This window comes from Chiloscyllium punctatum, chromosome 26, assembly GCF_047496795.1.
Source record: "Chiloscyllium punctatum isolate Juve2018m chromosome 26, sChiPun1.3, whole genome shotgun sequence".
In the NCBI taxonomy this organism is placed as follows: domain Eukaryota; kingdom Metazoa; phylum Chordata; class Chondrichthyes; order Orectolobiformes; family Hemiscylliidae; genus Chiloscyllium; species Chiloscyllium punctatum.
In genome coordinates, this window is record NC_092764.1 from 58,016,605 (window position 1) to 58,036,064 (window position 19,460).

General features: G+C 41.0%; 1 protein-coding gene across 3 annotated transcripts in view; it reads right to left on the reverse strand.

Annotated features, from left to right (window-relative positions):
• Positions 1-19,460, reverse strand: part of fhod1 (formin homology 2 domain containing 1) — a 310,142-nt gene that overhangs the window by 92,646 nt on the left and 198,036 nt on the right. The gene's annotated exons all lie outside the window — the stretch shown is intronic.

A 19,460-nucleotide genomic window follows, 5' to 3' on the forward strand; every position in this document is an offset into this window, starting at 1 on the left:
TTTCCTACCTGTCAAAAGCATATTAACGTTTATCCCAAATCTTTTCGAAGTTCCTACGAATGCTGAGAATCTCTGTATAGTAAGCAATTGTCACACTGAAAGAACAATGCATCCTGATGATTACACACAGTATCCTCTCAAGTATGGAACGGGGCCCCAAGTAATTTATAGGGAGTGTAGCTGTAACCAATTTTGCAATTATTTGCTTAAATCACAGCCCATCAGTACCAGGCGTGAGATTCTATTTATATTCCACAGCCTCCCTGGGGAGGTTTAGGAGGTAAATAGTCCCTGAATATACTAAACTTTGTTACAGCTGTGGAACATCTGTGTGGCAGGTGTGTCAGTCATGCTTTGACATATTTTATTCCTGGCAAGTGTGAGTCAGTGCCAGGAATACTGTTGCGACCTATACGCTGGAATGATTGTCCTTCCTCACGCAGTGAAGTCAATGTCATTCCTGAAGGTGCAGGCTAACAGATAACACTTTCCCCCATCCTAACATCTTTGCTTGTCCTGCAGATTTACACTTCACTTGTAATGAAGTGTCATCTGTGGAGCAGCCATTCTGAAGTCAGCTGCCACATGCAAATAGGAATTGATAGAATTTAATGGTCGCAGCAGTTGGTGTGGTGTTGCACAATGCATCCAGTACAAAAACATCTTGGCATCAATCCACAAGCAGTGGAGTTTTATCAAAATAATCACAGTGCCACAGGTAACAGTATCCAGCAGTCAGACTTCGGTCAAGTGGATGTCTTCAGACTCAGAAAAGTATTTCTTATCAGTCTAATTGAATACAATAGCGTCTGCTTTGCCTGGCTGCCAGTTATGAGAAATTTGGGGAATAAGAGATGGTAACCGAAGGCCTCTATGAAGAGCTCTGCTTGTCAAAGGATTGTGTCTTGTACTGTACTAACAGGGGTAGGCCCAAACAATATCAACAATAAAACAGAACTGTTCAGCAAAACGAATGAAAACAGCAACCCACATCACAGTGCCGAAAAAGGCAAGGTAGCACCATGGAGACACTTCAGAAATTCTGCTAATAGCAGATTCAGAGTATGTGGGAGCCATTCATCTTTTTCTGAAGTGTATAAGTGATGCTATTTGGGTTATCCATGCATTCCTGACCTTGACACTGCTCTCATAGATAGTTCCTCATTTCCATCCTCTCTGATCTTGAGATCACCCAAAGCCCAGTTGTCCATACCCTAACTCTCAGAATCCACCTGTGCTTGCCGATCTAAAATGGCTCCTCATTCAGCAACATTTGCAAAACCTTTCATGGGCTCATTACTCCATGTCTCTCTAGCCACCACAAGCCCTACAACCCACTGAGACTCCCAAAAGGTGGGACAAGTAAAGCCAGAATTCACTAGATGGTGAAAGAGATGTAGCGCAAGAGGAATCAGAAATGGGGAGCTCATTATGTGGATAATATGAACGAAAAGCAAACTGCATTCAAAAAGCTCAGAGGAGAAAAGTGAACAAGAGAGGCAAAGAGAGAGTATGAGAAGGTGATAGCAGTTAAGATAAAAGGCAACTCAAAACTCATTGATGGGAATATAAAACGGTTCGTAAAGTCAATGGGACCAATTAGGAACCATAAAGATGATTACGCATGGAGGATGAGGAAATGCCAGAGATATTATGTTTGAACCTCGGATCTGTCTTTACCAAATAAAAAGATACTATTGAATTCGTAGCAAAAGAGGTGGTGGTTTAGACACTGGATGGGCTATAAATTGATATGCAAGTGGGATTAGAAATGCTAGCTGTACTTAAGTCACCAAAGCTAAATGGGACTAATTTAAGAAAGTTTAGGGAAGTAAAAGAGGAAATTGTGGAGACACAGGCATAATCTTTCAAACCTCCTTAGAGTCTTTCATGTGTATGAAATCAGTAAAATTGTAAATATTACGGCCTTGGCCAAAAAAGTGGGCAAAGTCCAGTAAGTGCAGTCGAGCCAGTTTAGTTTGATAGTGGGGGGAAAACATTTGGAAATGATAATCCAGGACAAAATGAACAGGAGGGAAGATAGGTGTAGACTAATTAAAACAAGCCATCAAGTATTTACTAAAAGCAAGTAGTGTCATACTCAGAATCACAGAATTGTTATGACACAGGAGGAGACCATTCAGCCCATCATGTTAAACACTGGCTCTGAATATTTTAACTTAGGGCCACCACCTGCCTTTTCCCAGTAAGCCTGCACATTGTTTCCATTTAAATACTATCCAATGCCCTCCTAAAGGTCTCAATTGAAGCTACCTCCCCCAATTGAAGCTACTTTCAGGCACTGCATTCCAAATAGTAACTACTCAGTCAGTGAATGGCTTTTTTTCTCCACCTCTGGGCACCATGCCTCAGAAATGACATGAAGGAAATATAGAAAATTCACTAAAGCTTCATAAGAATGATCCCAGGGATGAAGGTGTGAGTCACCCAGGTTGACTGGAGAAGCTGAGGCTGATCTCATAACCATGTTTTCTGTAAAGAGTAGATTCAATAGAGATTTTCAAAATCATGAGGTAGTCCAGACAGAGTACAGATGGAAGTGGCTCCCACTGGCAGAAGGTTGAGAACGAAGATTGAAAAGATGATTGGCAAAGGAACCCTAATTGGAGACATAAGGAAATGCTTTCTTTTTAATACATTGTCTGGCTCTGACCTGGAATTCACTGCCGGAGTGTGTGCTGGAGGTTGATTGAATTGCAGCTTTACTAAAATGAATTGGACAAGCACCTAATGGGAAAACATTTACAGGACCAGGGAGTAAGGACTAGGGGGTCAGGACTAGGCAATGGGACCAGCTGAGCTATCTTTCAAAAGAGGCAGCATTGATACAATTGACTGGATTGCCTTATTGTGGGCCATAACCATTCTATCATTGTAAGACCATATGTTCTTTCTCCTCTGATTCTTAACCTCTTCAGCATTCCAATTCCTTTTGGCAGCCATGGCCATTCTACTTTGTCCCTAAGCTCTGAACTTCTCTCCCTAAACTTCTCCACGTCTCTCCCCTCCTATAATTTTTTTTAGGTTAGATTAAATGACCTACAGTGTGGAAACAGGCCTTTCGGCCCAACAAGTCCACACCGACCCTCCGAAGAGGGACCCTCCCAGACCCATTACCCTCTGACTAATGCACCTAACCCTATGGACAATTTAGCATGACCAATCCACCTGACCTGCACACCTTTGGACTGTGGGAGGAAACCCACGCAGACGCGGGGAGAATGTGCAAACTCCACACAGTCACCCGAGGCTGGAATTGAACCGGGTTCTGGTGCTGTGAGGCTGCAGTGTTAACCACAGAGCCACATTACCACCCATTACAACCACCACCTCAACTTTGGGTTCATTACTGCCTGTCACATCAATGCTATTTTGTAAGCATGAGGTATGTACAGCCCGAACACTTCAACCGTACTAACTCCACCATGGTAAGGACATTAGGGACATGCATTGGGACTAGAGAGAATAAACAGACTGTGACTTCAGTCGGCACCTAACTCTGATCTGCAACCATTTGGATTGTGCTGTTTGAGCCAATGCCCTCTCTTACATCTGCAATCTGGAAGAATCCTTCCTCACTTCCCTCTGCAATTAATTAAAGGATCATCAATAACTTGCAGGTTAGTTGCTGACTAATTTCTGATGGCTCTTTCAAGTCTGTGAAACCACTTGATGGGGTTAAGAGTTGATCTTGACAGGGGTTGGTGCTGTTATAGTGGAAGGTCTGGACTGTGACAGATAAGGGCTTTGGTCAGGCCATCGCATGGGTACCATAGTTAGATCCTCTTGGGCTGCAGCACATGAGGGGGAAGGAACAGAGACAGGATATTCGAAGGCAGAGCCTTCATGTAGTCAAGTTACAGTCATGCAGAAGCTCTTCTCTGACCTTGACCTTGACCAGGAAGGGAGGATGGTTATCCAAGGAGGTGCTCATGGAACTGTGCCACCTCTTCAAATCAGACCAGCAGCCTCACGGCAATGTGAACTATATAATAAGAGTGGAGCTGAATCTTTTCGTGTTCGGATTCTTTCAGATGGAGCAGGCAAAATCTGTAACGTCCCAGTTTGTCATGCACTGCTGCATTACAAAGGTCAGAGGAGCAGGGAAAGGGGAGCACATTGCAAAGGGCCAGTCTGTGGGCATATGGTTTTGAAAGTATATTGAGCTATCCCATGGTTGCAGGGTACTATCAGCACCTTGCTCTAAATGCAAAGTTGTACCATAAATCAAAAGGGTTAGTGCTTGTTGCATGTGTGACTGGAGTGTCAGCACATTGTTATGGACCAGGCCAGACCCCCTCAAAACATTTCAAGAAGGTAGCACAGACCCTAACTTTGCTAGTTGTTTTAAGCACGTGCAATGTGGATATTCCAGGAGAGATGATGCTGGTCAAACCACTTCTTTTTAAACAAAATAGAATTATTTACAAGATTACTGAATGAAACTCAAACAAAAGAGAGCTGAATACAGAATAATTCAACCAATTATCCTAACTTAATGATGCTGTTCCAATACTTGCAACAATCTCCATCAACACCCCTTGGAACAAAAGGTAAAATCAAACCCAGGGTTTTACAGGAAATAAGTGAGAGAGAGAAGCAGATCAGTCTGCTTTTTTAGGGTCAGCAGTTTTTTCCCCCACTACTGCTAAAGCAAATCAAACCAGCGAAAAGCTGAGCTGGGAGAACTGGCCATTCCCTTTTGATTGTACAAGTGTGCTTTTTAAAACTTCAAAGCCATCTGCCAGTACCTGTTAGCTATAATCAAAATGGCCCTGAAACCCTTCAAACCCAGACTTTTGGGAGTCTGTGTCTTTTATGACCTCCCTGGGGAAAAAAAAAGCCAAGGACATTTGTTGGAGGAGCAGCTTTGTCACAAATTCAGAACACTACCCTGAAGCATGTCCACTACCTCCACAACAGTGATTCTGCACCAGGCTGCCACTCCTGCAACGTTTAAACACCTCATCAATGAGACCCTGGCTGCTCTATACCATACTCTACAACCCAGACCACTGTTGGTACTACAATGGAAACTGAGGTATTGGCCATCAGACACTGCACCACAATTGAGTGCTCAACTGATGTCATGAAGAAGGGTCAGTGGATCCGGAATGTTAACACTACTCCCTCTCTGCAGATGCTGACAGACCTGTTCGAGTTTCTCCAGCAATTTCTGTTTCTGTTTCAGTGCTTTCATGTAGTTGGTTACATCTTGGAAAGGACACATTCCAAATTCGCTCCAAGATGTCCTTGCCAAATTTGAGCTGCATTCCTTCAGACTCCTTGATACTGACATCAGATTTGCTGGCAGTTTTCTCAAGCACCAAGCATTTTACTGTTCAAACTGGTCAGCCCTTTTTCTGAACACTATTCCATTGGTCCTCATCCCTCTGTCGCAGGATTTGTATGTGGCTTCACCCACCCCTGCAGAGCTAGCACCTTGTTATGTGTCAAGGGAAAAGTAGGGTTGCAGTGAGGGATGGGAGGCCTTGGATTTTGTATCTGACAGGAATTGAACTCATACAACTTGGTGACAAGAGGTAATAATGTCAGGAATATGGAAGTTATCAATAACATTGTGCGGCTTTTAAGTTGTCTGATAAATCTCGACTGCCTCCTGCCTGAGGCAGTATCTGTTAGCAATAAACCATGGCAAGAGAGATCTGTAGGTTAGAATCCTGAAAAGCATAATTTCAGTGCTTATTATCCAAGTGCAAGTAATAAATTAATGTGCAGATAGCAAATTGAAATGATATCAGTGAAAGACTCTTTCAATCTCACCTTGACATTTATACTCACTGCTGGTTCCATATAATGTAAAAACGGAGATACTGTGATCTAGATATTTATCTTCCAGTGTGTACCAAACTCCTTTTTCGTTCAGTCTCTTCTACAACCAAATTGTGAAAAGAATATACTCTTTGTGGGCCCAGGTCTGTTCATCACATTGGCTGCCTGTAACTTTACCAATCGTCATAGGATTTAACCAGAAAAATCAAATATTATGGATGTACACACTACAGCTATCATGGATCATTTTAAGACTACAGCTACCAATTTCAGCCCATTACCTATCTACAGAGACTAGATGAATTCTACTACTTAATTTTATCACTTTCTGATCAAGGAAAACAAATAAATGGGGACCTGGTGTGAATCTGAAGCGATGTGAGGTGTTAATAGCCTGATGCTAATAGCCTGAAGGTAGTTTAGATAGTTTACTATTTGAATCAAACAGCCAGGTTTCTGTTAGCATGAATCTGAAACTATTTTGCATTGTTGTAATAAGTAGAATCCAGCGTTATCTCACTGAGAGAGAATTTCACCACTGGCAATACAATTTCCATCACTCGTCATAAACACATTGGTCTACATGTGACTTCATCTGTAACATGGTGGAAGGTAAAATTAACAAGACAGCAAGCAGCACATTCTTTTCAAGGGAAGAGGAAATCTCACCATCCACCTCGCTCTCCTAATTGTTAGCAGAATCTCAACACTGAAATAATCACAATTTAATAAGTTGAGAACAATCGATTCGAAACAGTTCAAAAGCTGACTTTGGCTCAAATCAGCAGAGCTATTTAAAATACATTATTGAATTGCTTAAAATAGTGCGCTAAATAGGTTATTAGTTGCTCTAGCAAAATATTTAATGGGATATCTGTCATTAATTAGACTGGCTCGTGGACATTTAGATTCAAAATGTTCTTGCTTGGAAACGTGATGGAAGGGGAAGTTGATGACATCTCAGTGAGGGAAGCCAGGCATTTGAGAGACATGAATGAATGAGGTAAGTAAACATTTATGTCTTTAACCAACCTGATTCAAACAGTATGAAAGTGAACAGTGCAAGAGCTAAGGAGGAAATCACTTGATAGGACCAAACTTAGGTATTATTAAAAAGCTTTGTAAAGTTTTTTGCTTTGCATTCATCAGGACAATTTACAACAAATACCGAAGTAAATGGAAAACAACAGTTATACTCTGTGAAAGGAGACAGCCCAGTTGGTTAGCAAGTGGATTCTGATTGGTAGGGGTGTTGTCATGAAGAATGCATTAATCATAGCTTGGCAGTTACTGGTCAGTCATTGATCAAATCTTAAGCAAAGCTGGTTGACTCTGATTGATCAAAGATTTGCCCTGACAAGTGAATCAGATAATGTTGTCACCTAACAGAAGCAAATTACTGCAGATGCTGCAGAGGCCAACAGCACTAGAACCTGCTGCGGTTCCACTTCCCAGTGTCTGGTGGCTGTTGGAAGCTGTGGAGCCTCAACTAAGGATCTCTGATGGCGATGGTAAGTGCTGTTTGGGGGCAAGGAGAGTTTCTGGGGTGGAATGGAAAGAGACTGGCTGGCAGTAATGGAGGTATGGGGTAGAAGGAGGGTTGGGCACAAATTTGCCACTAGACTTCAGAGCCCCAAAAGCACAGAAATGGAATGTGGAGTTTGAAACAAAAAACAGAGGAGCCGTGATCTTACTGACAGCTGGAGGAGCTGACTGGCCTACTCCTGTTCTTATTCTGTATGCTTGAAATCTCCCTCCAGACTGCACCCCCCCCCACTCCCCAGTGGCAGACTGCCTCCATCACTGCCGGGCGGCATGGTGGCTCGGTGTCCATTTGAGTTTCTCCTAGAGTCCAAAGATGTGCAGGCTGGTGAGTTAGCCATGAGAATCGCAGGGTTGTAGAGATAGTGGGTGGATCTGGGTGGGTCGGTTTGGACTTGATGGGTTGAATGGCCTGCTTCCGCACTGTGGGAATTCTGTGATTCTATGAGTACATCTGTTGAGCGGGCCGGCTCTTTCTCATCCTATCAGGAGCGGAGATAATTGCAGACCAGGAAGGACAACATTGAGATCATTAACTGATATTCAGGTGCAGGTAACGCTGTCATCCTATCTCTGGGCCTGGAAAACTGTGCCCTAACAGAGGGTAGGACTGGATCAAGAGATAAGGAGAGAGACAGAAAGGAAAAACAAGCAAAACAAAAATGTTCCATATTTAAAAGGTCCAAAAACTAAACCCTGAAGGAATGAGACTTGTAAGCATTCATTTTCAGTGCCAGGAAAGTTGACTCGCTATAATTAGTGCATACCACATTATTAAAAAGGTACTTAAACTGAGCTGGACAAGGAACAACTGTCTGCAGTCTGATCTTTTCATATCTACTGTAGAATTACAGTTACTTCATATCATTGCATGAATTTTAATTAAGAAGCTGCCAACCCAATGGTATTTCCACAAAGTTAGTTAGTGAGGGAGGGACATAACCGGGGGCAGCAACTTTTCAGATTTCTGGATTTACCTTGCAATTGTCCCTCTCCTAAAGTTGCTACAGCATCTGTGCATTAACAATTGTGACAATTGTTTACTTCAGCATTATTTTGACAGAGAATTGTGGCCTGGTTACATACAGTACATTTCCAACCGATCTCAATAGTAATAGTTTGCCACATATCAGCAGTAGATAAAATTCCCTTGCAGCACCAAGATTTATTCATCCATCTAACTGATGGCAGATTGATTATGAACTAATTTGGACTGAGCCAAACTAACAGACTCCCAGAGCAAAGCAGACATGATGAACTGACAAAACAACAATAGGAAGAACTAAATAAAAACTGAACGAACTGAGGATGCTGTAAAGCAAAAACAAAAACAGAAGCTGCTGGAAAACTTCAGCAGGTCTGGCAGCATCTGTGAAGAGAAGTCAGAGTTAACATTTTGGATCCGATGACCCTTCCTCAGAACTCAATAGGAGAAACTAGTTGGAAGTCCCCATCAGAGATCAGCATAAATACAAGTATTGGGATCTGGGTGATTGTGTGAAGTTTGCACATTCTCCGAGTCTGCGTGGGTTTCCTCCAGGTGCTCCGGTTTCCTCCCAAAATCCAAAAGACGTGCAGGTTAAATGGATTGGCCATGTTGAATTTCCCCATAGTGTTCAGGAATGTGTAGGTTGGGTGCATGGAGAGGGTCTGGATGGGTTACACTTTGGAGGATTGGTGTGGACTTGTTGGGCCAAAGGGCCTGTTTCCACACTAGGGATTCTATGGTTCTATGATTAACTACATCAGACAAACTGGTTTCAGTAAAGCATAGCAAAGAGAGAAAGTCAGATTATGTTAATAGCGGACAAATCTGGAAGAAAGCATGAACTGAAGAGGGACACCAAGTACAGCAGACAGTATAAATCACCGCTGCTTACAAAATGCTAAATATATAAATGCTTTCTAAAATCCTTATCCTTACTCCGAACTTAACTGCTTTGGGATTCAAGAACAGTCCCACATTAAACTGCGGCTGGCACAACATGAGGTAAAGCAATGCATCCACAAGTTAGTACGAAAAGATGCCTGGATTGAAAGACACTGGTAGTAGAGCAATTTAGAAATAGCCAAATCAAACAAAAAGTGCAGCATACAGTGGCTCCAAGCCAAGACCACAACTGCATGTAAATGTAGACAGTATCCTTATATCAAATCTTTAAAATAAAGTCTTCAGTTTATGTTTAGGGCCTTTTTTTCCCTATCTTTCCTTTTTAAAAAAACTTAAGTATTAAATTAAAATTGATGTTATTTTTCTGTTTTTAAAAATGATGCATCACAAAGGTAAAGAGCATGGAATCTTGAGTAATTACTTTATAAATTATATCAAATATGATAGTAATGGCAGGATTAGTGTTGCTGCAGCAGCATGGGAGAGCTGCTGTACAAAGTGATCCAAAGTGCAAATATCTATTGGAGGTGGTTGCAGCTCAGTGGAGGAGTTAGAGTCTGAGCTACAGATATGGCTGCACATCAGGGAAGAGCTAAATTACTTGGACACTTTGAGCCAAAAGGCGGTCACATCCCTCAGATTAGGTCGTTCAAAATTGGCCCGTGATCAGGGACAGGAGGGTGCGACTGCAGGTGAGACAGTCAAGAGGATCCAGGGGATTATAACTGAGGAGCTTCAATTGTCCAACAGTAGAAGTGGGAAAGAGTGGGGCCTTCGGGGAGGATGACCATGGCACCTTGGTACAGGGATTGGCATCTTAGAGGATGGGGTTGGAGAATAGCATTCCAAAAGCACTAAGTAGTCAAGGGGCAAATAGATGAGAAAAAATAAGTAAGATGATTCACATGGGTGAAGGAATCAGGAATATAGTTGTGATAGGGGCATCGATATTGTTCTCTGCAGCCACAAGCAGCAGTCAGATTGGCACGGGAAGCCATGAGGAAGCATGAGTGTTCAGGACAGTTTCCCAGATCAATATATTGTGGATCCGATCAGTGATTCAGACTATTTTTGATCTGGTAATGTGTAATGAGGAAAGTTTAATAATGATCACAGAGTAAAAAAACCCTGAGGAAACAGTAATCATAATAGGGCAGAATTTAGCATAAAATTTGAGAGGGAGGAACTTGGGTTAGAAACAAAAACTCAAACAAGGATAACTACAAAGAAATGAGGCTGGCATGGACTGGGAAAAGAGTTCAACAGCAAAGACGATCAAGGAACAATGGCAGACATTTAAGAAAATAGTTTATGGCTCACAGCAAAGATTTACCCCAGTGAGGAATTTTGATTCTAGCCAACCATGGTTAATCAGACAAGTTAAGGATAGCATCACATTGAAATAAAAAACACATAATATGACAAAGTTTAGTGATAATGCAGAGGATTGTGGAAGTTTTAAAAAAAAACAAAAGATAACCAAATAGTGAGACAAAGAGGAGAAGATAACTTTGACAGTAAACTTGCAAGTAATATCAAAAAGCTTCTTGAAATATATATAAAAAAGTTGAGAAAAGCCAAAGAAAACATTGGCATCTTAGAGGATGGGGTTGGAGAATAGCATTCCAAAAGCACTAAATAGTCAAGGGGCAAATAGATGAGAAAAAATAAGTAAGATGATTATCACTGGAGAAAAAGTCGTTGGGAAATGAGCACGTAGAGTAAATAGGGCTAAAGACTGAAATGTCCTTTGGACCTGATGGGTTGTATCCAGGGATTTTCAAGGAAGTAGCTACAGAGATGGTGGATGCATTGGTGGTAATCTTTCAGAATCATTCAATTCCAGAAAAATCCAAGATGATTGGATAAGTGCCAAAAAAGGATAGAGATAACAGTAGACAGCTGTAGTCCAGTCAGCTGAATGCCTATTATTCGGAAAATGTTAGAGTCCATTACACAAATAGCAGAGCATTTAGAATTAAATAATATGATCAAGCTTCATGAAAGGAAAATTATGCCTGGCAATCTTAGTGGAATTCTTTGAGGAGGTAACAAAGCAGGATAGAGAAAGGGAAAGCAATGGATGTAATATATTTGGATTTTCAAAAGGTATCTGATAAGGTATTTGGCTGCATAATAAGATATGAGCCCATGATATTGGAGATACTATATTAGTGTTGTCAGAGATAACTAATAGTAGACAGAGTTGGGATAAAGGGTCATTTTCATCATGGCAATGTGTAATTAATGGTGTCCCACAAGAATCAGTACTGGAGTTACAATTATTGACAATATATATTCATTACTTGGATCTGGAAAATGAATATACCATAGCCATAGTTTGTGGATGACACAAAAATAGGTGGAAAGGTAAGTATTGCAAATGACAAAAAGAGGTTGCAGAGGGTAACAGACAGGTTAAGTGAATGGGAAAATGCTTGGCAGGTGTACCTAATGTGGGAAAATATGAGGTGATGCACTTTGGCAGGAAGAATGGAAGAGCTGAATATTATTTATAGAGTCATAGAGATGTACAGCATGGAAACAGACCCTATGGTCCAACCTGTCCATGCTGACCAGATATCCCAACCCAATCTAGTCCCACCTGCCAGCACCTTGCCCATATCCCTCCAAACCCTTCCTATTCATATACCCATCCAAATGCCTCTTAAATATTGCAATTGTACCAGCCTCCACCACATCCTCTGGCAGCTCATTCCATACATATACCACCCTCTGCGTGAAAAGGTTGCCCCTTAGGTCTCGTTTATATCTTTCCCTTCTCACCCGAAAACTAATCCCTCCAGTTCTGGACTCCCCGACCCCAGGGAAAAGACTTTGTCTATTTATCCTATCCATGCCCCTCATAATTTTGTAAATCTCTATAAGGTCACCCCTCAGCCTCTGACGCTCCAGGGAAAACAGCCTCAGCCTGTTCAGCCTCTCCCTATAGCTCAAATCCTCCAACCCTGGCAACATCCTTGTAAATCTTTTCTGAACCCTTTCAAGTTTCACAACGTCTTTCCGATAGGAAGGAGACCAGAATTGCATGCAATATTCCAACGGTGGCCTAACCCATGTCCTGTACAGCCGCAACATGGCCTCCCAACTCCTGTACTCAATACTCTGACCAATAAAGGAAAGCATACCAAACGCCTTCTTCACTATCCTATCTATCAGCGACTCCACTTTCAAGGAGCTATGAACCTGCACTCCAAGGTCTCTTTGTTCAGCAACACTCCCTAGGTCCTTACCATTAAGTGTATAAGTCCTGCTAAGATTTGCTTTCCCAAAATGCAGCACTTCGCATTTATCTGAATTAAACTCCATCTGCCTCTTCTTGGCCCATTGGCCCATCTGGTCAAGATCCTGTTGTAATCAGAGGTAACCCTCTTTGCTGTCCAATATACCTCCAATTTTTGTGTCATCTGCAAATTTACTAACTGTACCTCTTATGCTCACATCCAAATCATTTATGTAAATGACAAAAAGTAGAGGACTCAGCACCAATCAGAGTATTGATTACAGGAGTTGGGAGGTCATGTTGCGGCTGTACATTACATTGGTTAGGCCACTGTTGGAATATTGCGTGCAATTTTGGTCTCCTTCCTATCGGAAAGATAGTGTGAAACTTGAAAGGGTTCAGAAAAGATGTACAAGGATGTTGCCAGGGTTGGTGGATTTGAGCTATAGGGAGAGGCTGATCAGGCTGGGGCTTTTGGGAGTCCTTATGTATAAATCGCGAAAAGCTAGCAAACAAGTTCAGTGGGTATTAGGGAAGACAAATAGAATGGTGGCCTTTATTTCAAAGGGAATGAAGCATATAAATAGAGAGGTTTTGCTAAAGTGATGCAAGATACTCAGTAGACTACAGATGGAATACAATAAACAATTTTGGGCCCCTTATCTGAGGAAGGATTTACTGGCATTGGAGGTTCACGAGGCTGATACCAGTATTGGTAGGACTGTCTTATGAGGAGAGGTTGAGTAGGTTAAGAGTTTGGAATTTGGAGTTTGGAAAAATGAGCAGTGAACCTACTCAAACACAAAAGGCTCCTAGGGGACTGGACAGATTTAGATTTTTTAAAATTCCTTATACAAGTTGGCATGGTGTGGAGATAAGGTAGCAAAGTGGAGTTGAGGATTATCAAATCAGCCATGATCTCATGGAATGACAGAGCAGACTTGATGGCTGAATGGTCTACTTCTACCCCAATTATGATGTTGTTGTAATATGGTTTTGTTGCCAATTTGACACAATTACAGAAAATCAAACTCAAGATTCCATATTCCATTTCTCTGTCCCTTAATGCAGTGGGTATGTAATGTCCTTCAGCAAGGTTCACAGTGATTCGACATGTGTAATCTCCATCTTGAAGCATCTTAGTCCCACAGATAAGATTAAAGAACTGTGCCTGCATACATTGGAGTAGCACAGAACTACAGGAATGCTGAGGGAGGTATATAAAGTAATGAGAGGACTGGATTATGTGCATCAGCGCTGAGTATTTCAGACTGACAGAACAGCGATAAATGGCTGTGCATGGCTAGGAATATTTGAGATCAACAGTCCACGAACTGGAATCACACAGACAACAAATGGATTTCAGACGAATAACATCATCAATCTCTCACCCGATTGGATTATCCTGGCAGTGGGCAGTAACCAGTCACAAGACCGATTCCCAGCACTGAACACTTTGATTGGCTACAATCCTTCCGATGAGGCCTATAACTATGCAGCTATGCAAATAAGTAGGAGGGTTCTCAGTGGTCTCCCCATGTTACACATGGCTTCTTACCACAGAATGTACTCTGGGGCAAGCATCCTCCTCACTTTGAACCTAACCTTCTGTTGAGTGACTGCCTTGTCAACCTATCCCACAGATCCACAGTGGGATAGATTTAGGTGTGAAACCTTCATACAGTCATACAGCATGAAAAATGACCCTCCGTTCCAACCTGTCCATGTTGATCATCTTCCCAAACTAAACTAATCCCACCGGCCTGCATCTGGCCTATATCCCTCCAAACCTTTCCTGTTCAAGTACTTACCCAAATGTCTTTTGAATCTTATAAACTGTTCCTGCACCCACGACTTCCTCAGGCAGTTCATTCCACATACAAATCACTCTGTGTTAAAAGAGTTGCCCCTCACATCCTTTTTAAATCTTTTTCCTTTTACTTTAAAAATATCTCCTAGTTTTGAACTCCCAAACCTTAGGGAAAGGAGCTATGTTAATTACCTTATCTACACCCTTCATGATTTATAAACTTAGATAATGTCACTTCTCAAACTCCTACACTCCAATGAAAAATGTCCCAATCTATCCAGGCTATTTTCATAATTCAAATCCTCCATTCCTGACAAACATCCTGATAAATCTTTTCTAAATCCTGTCAAGTTGAACAATATTATTGAATCCCTATAGTGTGGAAGCCATTCAACCCAATCAGTCCACACCAATCCTCCAAAAAGAGCATCCCACCCACATCCATCCCCCTACCCTATCCCGGCATTTCCCATGTCTAACCTACCCAATCTGCATAGCTCTTGACTCTATGGGCTATTTTAGCATGGCCAATCCACCTAACCTGCACATCCTTGGACTGGGGGAGGAAACCAGAGCACCTAGAGGAAACCCACACAGATATAGGGAGAATGTGCAAACTCCACACAGACAGTTGCCCACGGATGGAATTAAACCCAAGTCTCTGGTGCTGTGAGGCAGTAATACTAACCACTGAGCCACCGTACCTTCCAGGGTGGCCAGAAAATCACCAATGTCCTGTACAACCTCAATATGATGTCCCAACTCTTATTGTCAAACATCTGAGCAAAAAAGGCAAGCTTGCTAGACACCTTAACCACTCTGTCTATCTTGACACAAATTTCAAAGAATTATGTACCTGAAACCCTCTCCGTCTCTCCGTTCTACAACACTACACAAGGCTCTACTTTTAATTGTATAAGTTCCGGCCTTGTTTGTTTTACCAAAATGCAATACCTCACATTTATCCAAACTAAATTCCACCTGTCACTCCTCAGTCCATTGATCAAGATCTCTCTGTAATCTTAGATAACCTTCTTCATTATCCACTACATGACTAACTTTGGTGTCAACTGCAAATTTACTAACCATGCCTCCTATACTCTCATCCAAGATATTTATACGAATGACGAACAAAAGTGGACCCAGTACCATTCCCTGCAGAACACCACTGGTCACAGGCCTCCAGTCTGAAAAGCAAATGTGCTTAAAGGAATATATACCAGAAAATCTTAAAGAATAGGGCAGTACATCTTCTGGCCCTCGCACAAAGGGAAAGATTGCCAGATCCAAAATTATTTCGACAACCAGCAAATTTTAATAAATCCTGTTTAAAACAGTTTCAACATTCAAAGATAGGAATCAATTCAAAGAATAAACATATTTTAAAATTCATTTCTCCAAAAATGACTCATAAAATTGGGTACTCAGGATGTTCATTCTCCATTGCGAAATGACAGAGCAGCAAAAGTTTATACTTTTGATGCCAGGAAGTGCCTGGATTGTAATGGAGGAGGAGTGTGTTTGAGGTCAATAAAGTCACTTTAGTATATAGCATTCATTCTTAAAATAAATCCCAAGGAAATAGAGATGGAGTTTATAACTTTATTAATGGGAACTATTGAACAGGAAAGAGATCAATGATCAGTTGATTACATCATCATAAATGCAGGTCTTCCACTAATTCCTGCACCTGATGCAAGAAACATGTAAGACACCCCAAATTTTCAGCACCTCTACCTCACCCACATTATGGTGATGACTGTTTCCCTGAACTTCCCTTTTCTTCTTAAGGTCAAAGTGTACCATCTTATGATATGCTGTCACACTGTGTCCTGCTCTGGCTCATTCTTACTCAGGTCTTTGGGCCAAATGGCCTACTTCTGTTCCTACATCTTATGGACTTTACTCAATCTTCATCCAAGGTGTCCAACATTTTGGGAAGTGGTGTTCCACAGGAATCCGTGCTGGGACCACTGTTGTTAACCATATGCATAAATGATATTGACTTTGCAATTGGAGGTCTCATGTAGAAACCTTTATGTTCTCTGTCGATGTGTGGCTTTTTGATCCTGAAATAGTGGGGTTGTGATGTAGGTATTTGTTTTGTAGTTTGAGAGGCTACTATGTTGGCAATAGTGACATACTTGCCGTCACTTGTGTTATTTTCAACCAATGGGTCTTGGGATGGCTCCTGACCTCTCAGTTGTCAAAAAAAGGTCAACTACCCTCCAAAAATACTGCATAGCCTGGTGAAGATCAATGTTACTGGGGAATTAAAGAATGGGGTGCCAAACCTTCATATCGAAAAAAAAACTTTTCTTAAATTCATGCAGCAATGATAAAAGACTTTTTAAAAAAATAATGTAATTTAATGCATACATAAAAGATTATATTCCTAATTTACTGGAATCTGGGAAAAAAGGAAAGAAAAACAAATTAGTAAATTGCCTGACTCGAAATGCAAACTATTCAAAAGAGAGGAAGGGTGAACCACATCACTGATCATTTTCCGATTGTTCCTAGTTCTCTGAAGTTTTCACCATGTGTTACTCATCAAAGCAAAGCTGTATTACACACACTCTGCCAGACCATAGACCTAAATATTGAAGCTTCTACTTGATTAATTCTGTTATCCATTTGATCTGGCTTAAAATAAACACTAATAAAGTGCAGGTTTATGGTTCCATCATGTGGGGCAAAACGTACGTCTTCTTTGTGGAAAATGAGAAGGCATGAAATTATATTACTTCAGCATTTTACTCACAATAGAACACAGGGAGTATTTCTAAGGCCTTTGACCTCTAGCATGCAGATGCATTCCAACCTGACCATTAGTTAGTGGTCTGGACGCCATTCTCTCCTTTCAATGTACAAGAATAACACCTACAGCAAACCCACAGCTTGGTTTTACATTTGGCATGCATGCCACCACAGTTATAAATTTATAGCTAGCAAACAAGACAAATTATTTGTTTTATCTCACGATCTCAGGATCAAAAAGCCACACATCGACAGAGAACATAGAGGTTTCTACATGAGACCTCCAATTGCAAAGTCAATATCATTTATGCACATGGTTAACAACAGTGGTCCCAGCACGGATTCCTGTGGAACACCACTTCCCATTTTCAGTTAGTCTAACAAACTTCCTTTAACTCCTACCTTGCATTTTTGGGTTTTTGGTCCTCCTTTGATTCAAATGTTCTTTACAAGTGCAAAATTTAATCTTTATATTTTACTTTATTTTTGATTGTGAATTGAATGGGGAAAAAGGACCATTTTACAGTGAAGGTCTGAGGAAGAAATTGGAGTTCTTCTGAAGAAGAGCAAGCTGCTGAAACTCAATGCAAGTTGTGTTTACACTGTTGTTTTGTATGAGGTTGGAAAAGGTATGAAAGGGAAAACCCGGACTCTAGGAGTCTGTACACAAAGTGGGATTCAACTAACAACAGGTTGCTAGTTGGTCACAAACTCAACAAATAAAAAGCCACCATCTTGACAAAAACTATTTGATTGGCTCCTGAGTGGCTGAAAAGCTTGTGGCTTATGAGCAATACTAAATTAAGGCTTTGGACAGTAGAAAGGAAAGTTAGTGTGTCTTTCTCCTGCCACTCACTAGTGAGAACCTCATTTCAACATATGGAATTTAATTCAAAAACATAACTTGTTACAGTTGCCATGGAGAAAGGCCTCACTCAACTTTTCACACGATTCTCCCAAATTTCTCACCATTACCAAATTGTGCAGGGTCTAGGAACAGTCTGCTGAATTATTTATTTACTGAACCTTTAAGACCTTATTCCCATCTTAATTCTCCTTTGATAAATGCGTGCTTTGGAATGGTTTGCTATTTATTTTGATATCCATTGATATTTCTTTCTCTACTTTCCTAATTCTTTTTACTGTTGCTATCCTTCTTTACTGTTAATATAGTCTACATACATATTTTCTTTTGGATTCAATTTTATCTACCTTGTTTAATTTATCCATGCCATCTTGTTCTTGGCCAGTCTGTTCTCATCACAGAATGCTACACTATTTTACTAAATGTGCCTTAAATATTATGCACCACAGTCCAATGTTTTAGACATTTTGTTTCTAGTTAATCTCATCTTCCATGGCTCTAACCTTTTTCATAGCAGTTTTTGTCCAATCTATCAATTTGTTCTTTGAACCCAAATCATTTTGAATCATTATCTTAAGCCTAATTAGAACGCAATCACTATTTCCAGATAATCTCGTGTCCCTTAGATTGGAAAAAAAATCTTGTAAACATTGTAGAAATCCCATACGTATCTCGCTTTTCACTTCCCTCCTCTGCCGCTGTATGTGGGGACAGTTGAAATCCTCATGATTAAATTGTGTAGTCAATTCCTAGACTTCCTTTCATACATTTCCTTATCAATGCCCTAACCACAATCTGTCAATCTATATTTTATTCCTGATAGTGTGCCTGATCTTCCTGCCATTGAACCCAATCCACATGGATTCCATTTCTATCTTTTTGGTTGCGTCTTTTCCTGCTACTGCTATTATGCAACATCTGATTAATCCAGCTAACTTCCTCCCCTCCTTCACCAGGATTGTCATTTCTAAATATATTATAACCTACCAAACATGTCCAGTTTACAGCCATCAGTCATATTGATGAACCCATCCTCTTACTGCATTTTGGGTGATGCTTCCAAGATCTTTCCTGGAATGACCCAGTGCCACAAAAATTAATTATAACCATCACTTCAGAGCCATTGACACAGCAGTGGGGGGTTTTTGGGTTCCCTACATGTTCCTTTGGAAAGTGGACAGTAGGTAGTAAGATGCATGTTCCCTAAATTGGTATCACTCTCTTCTCTTTTATCCTCTCTTGCTTATACTGATCTGCTTTTCAATTCTGTAGTGGCCTACAGAGAGTCCACTGTGGATGCAAACGCTTGAAGCTGAGAAATCTTCACTTTGGCTGAGGTGGAGAATCAAACATCTCCTAGTGGTCTCAAACAACTAGGGACATTAAATGCTACTGAAGTGTCTGGCAGTCTTCAGTCTCAAGAATTTTTCTCTTCCACTAATCTAGCTGATTTTGTCAAGGTTCTGCAACTTGACTTGTTCATTTATTGTGAATTTGGGGCTATAATAGCATCAGCCTTTAATTAAAAAAAAGG